The sequence below is a fragment of the Triticum dicoccoides genome, chromosome 1B (assembly GCF_002162155.2).
Source record: "Triticum dicoccoides isolate Atlit2015 ecotype Zavitan chromosome 1B, WEW_v2.0, whole genome shotgun sequence".
Classification (NCBI taxonomy): domain Eukaryota; kingdom Viridiplantae; phylum Streptophyta; class Magnoliopsida; order Poales; family Poaceae; genus Triticum; species Triticum dicoccoides.
This window is the reverse complement of record NC_041381.1, coordinates 101,320,161-101,323,882: the sequence shown is the minus strand read 5'-3', so window position 1 is coordinate 101,323,882 and position 3,722 is coordinate 101,320,161. Positions and strand designations below refer to the sequence as shown.

The 3,722-nt window shown below is 47.3% G+C and overlaps 1 long non-coding RNA gene across 1 annotated transcript; it reads right to left on the bottom strand.

The window, feature by feature from the left end:
* Positions 1-977: 977 nt before the first annotated feature.
* Positions 978-2,901, bottom strand: LOC119321716. Its single transcript, XR_005155157.1, has 3 exons — positions 2,649-2,901; positions 2,197-2,566; positions 978-2,073 (listed from the first exon to the last, which is right to left on the bottom strand). It is a non-coding gene; the product is annotated as an uncharacterized LOC119321716 (long non-coding RNA).
* Between the last annotated feature and the right edge of the window lie 821 nt (positions 2,902-3,722).

Genomic DNA, 3,722 nt, shown 5'->3' with positions numbered 1-3,722 from the left:
TGTTTTTATTGTTTACAGTAAGACTCAATTTAAAGCAAGAGTATTATATATGTGAGATTGTGGCCACAAAAAGAGAAGTTAGAAAGAAGACATTTATTATCACGATACATGGTGCATGCATGTGTGATGCCGCGTAGGTGTTGGCATTACTAAGAGTTGTAGCTAATGGGTTTGCATTAACCTGCACTCAACCAATGATAAGAAGGATTGAAATTGTGAAGAGTTACTTACTAAAAGCCACCACAATAATCAATACCAGATTTTGCTGAATCAAAATAGAAGTGTTACATCAGTGAATTTATCAATGCTAAGAAAGCCATATACAAATAATCATAATGAAGAAAAGAAATATATAACAGCATGGCAGCGACTTGAATCAGTAGAGAAGTTTGAATATATTTTATGGCATGACTTCCGATGCAATGAAACAAATCTTACTATATTACAAATGTAGTCAACAACTGACTACTTGAAGAACGTGAGAAGATATATGTATATCCTAAAACTAATAGTATTACTTTACTGGATCAGTTTATGATCTTCTGTACTCACATTCTTCTCATATATTAGCAGCAGCTATATTAAAACTCGGATTCTCGCTACTTAGAGCTTCTTTGTTAGCTATGGTCATATTAGGTTTAATCTTGAGAGAAATAGTAAAGTTTGGAGAGTGACCAAGGATATAGACTATTAACTACCACTGAATGTTTGTGATGCTGATTGCATGAAAATTTTGCTTGCCACGGTTGAGGGTACAACATTCAGTTAGGAACCCTTCTAAAGAAATCATCATCTATAAATGAAAATAATTGCGGGTTAAAAAACCTTTTGGAAATTGCACCATATATATCAAGTAAACAAAAAGAACTGTTGCTGAAGTAATCAAGTTTGGGGTAGGGGGAAACATTACCAATGCAATTCCTTGCTTAATTAGTTCGTCCTCCTAAAGAGCATTTGCAAACAGGGAGCAAAATTCAATATTGCGCACCACAGCCAGGCCATATAGTACGCAGAAAACAAAATTACGGAACGACTCTGAAGTATATGAATAGGGTTGATTCTCCTTTCACTTTGAAGTGCATATTTCTGCTTCACAAAGTCATTCTGATTCTTTCGCACATCTAGAGTAGACTAATTAACTTGCTTTGATTCACCGCTCCAACACTCAATAGATGAAGGGCTAGCTAAAGTCTAGTTTAAATATAGTCGCCAACAATTTTAGCTACTGAATCCCAAATAATAGAGACAGTCATCTTCTAACAGGAAGCACGCACAGTGTACAACCTGGAGTGCACCTAACGATTACATGGCCACGTGCATGACCCATGCACGCAAGCTCGTGCGTACAACCTGGAGTGCACCTAACAATTGCACAGGCACGTGCATGGCCATGCTGGCAAGCACGCGTGTACAACCTGAAGTACCCCTAAGAATTACACAGCCACTGCATGGTCATGCAAGCAACCACACGCGCACGGCTGGCAACACCCGCACAAATCAAAGCAGTGCACTCCCTCCGACTAAACCATGACCACGTTGTAATTTAGTACGTGTAATTTAATTTGCCCGCTGTCGACCAATGTAATGATTACCTACTTCAACCCACGTACATACCATGCATACACATGGCAAGGAGCGAGTAAATACCAGAATTCAAAACGTGCAAGCAACCTGCAGTAGCAACAACAGTATGCTGCACAGCCTGATCCTGCTCGCAAAAAGGAACACTTGCAAAAATAGAACGCACCACACATATCAAAGTACCATCCAACAACAATCATCAAAAAATTTCCTACTGAACATAAATCAAAATGCAAAAATCATATTGCACCTACTGAAACACACAGATGCTGAATTATTCTGTGGGATTTTTGCCTACTTATATCTCTTTGTGTTGCCTACAAAAACAACTTCTCTAAAATCTTGCCTACATTCTGAAGACCCTGATGCAAAACATGGATTAAAATGAACACATACGCCTTTCGTGAAAATCCCTTGTCGGCCTTGAGTATGCTGCATCTCTCAAACCCATTGCTCTCATCCCGTGGCTGGTAGCAGCTAGCCATCCTCGTGCTATCCCCACCATGAAAATAGTGAAGAAATGCGCGAGTCAGCAAGAAATTGAGCATAAAAATGTTGCACGGGCAGCTATGGCCCTCACTTTTCAAAAAAAAGAAAGAAAGCTATGGCCCTCACTGTTTTGCTTGGCCGTGTGATTTGCGTTTCCGTGCTCATGCTTTCCATCACCGATTTGCTCCCGCTCCCTCGTGATCTACATCCACCCCGTCACCATTCGTCGCCGTTGATGGCCAGGGCGCACAGCCAAGGGTTCCGGCCCCCTCCTTTTCCCCTGGCGCGGGTGCCAGCCGCTCTGCTCACCCGTCGCGCGGTTGACTTGCAGGTGACCACCTCCCCCCAATGTGCTGCTCGCTTCGCCGGTTTGCTTCTCTGCTGTTCGTCGTCGATTGAGAGTGGGATCAACAGGCCTGCTTTCCCAACCGAATCTCCTCCCTCCGCTGCCCACCAGAACCACCAACAGCAGAGTCCGACGACAGAGAACAAGACCCTAGACAACCGAGGCACCAAAACACTTAACATACAGAAAAACTTGATGACAAACAAACGGAAAAACACAAAACCAAACGAACCAGATCGCGCCACAAAATCCGCAGCGCATCCAGAACCGGAAGGCTGTACAAAGCGGCCACATGCATGGAGAGCTCGAAGACCGTACAGAGCGGCCACCCCTACACAACGGCCGATCATCAGACGGCGGAGCATGCTCCATACATACGCCCCGAGCGGACACCACGGCAGACGTAGCAGAACAACCACCACGCCGGCCAACCACAGCCCCCCGCGACCGAGGAGGCAACCATCGAACCAATGCATGTATGAAACGCGAATGGAAACCACAAGTAGTATTACAGGAAAGGAAGCCACCTATTTATAGCCTCGCAACAGAGGGAAGGAAGCACAGAAGTAAACGGAAAGATCTCCGGAAGGCGCGAGAGAGGCGGCACCGATCAGAAGAGATGGCGGGCTCCCGAAGCAACGTCGACAGCGGCAGCGCCATCTAGAGGGAGCGACAGAGATATGTAGGGCGGCACCGCTCCGCCAGAAAGAATGACGGCACCGTGTACCAAACCGACAGCAACCAGACAACAGCAGCATGCACGAGAATCAATGAACAGAAGAAAATGACGCGACGATTGAACCAACAGCGGCCGAATCCAGAAATAAGAGAAGGATGGATGTACAAGCCTTCTCAGAGCTCAGTGATTCTGGACCGTTCGATCGGTTCTCTTGATGCGTTTTCGTCCGTCCGATCGAGATCTGAAGAAGCCTGGGCCATTGGATCTGAGATTGACACTGCTGGAATGAATAGTAGTGGCAGCAAAATGTAAATACCGTGCCCCCACGGGGCATTTTGGTCATTTCGCGTGGTGGGGGTATAAAAGGGGGGCGCTCCTGTCCACAGACCTAGCCGCCTCCTCCTCTCTCCCTCCCTCCCCCAGCCGCCTCCCTCCCTCCCTCCCTCCCACGCAGCCGCCTCCCTCCTCCCTCGCTCGCGCCTCCGCCCTGCGCCCAGCTCCTCCCGCCTCCTCGTCGCCTCGTCTCCCGTCCCGCGCGCCTCCTTTCCCCTCCCCTCTTCTCCCGCACGCCTCCTTTCCTCCCACCCACATCGCCGCCGCCGCCACCCACTGCCTCGAACGGCGCCA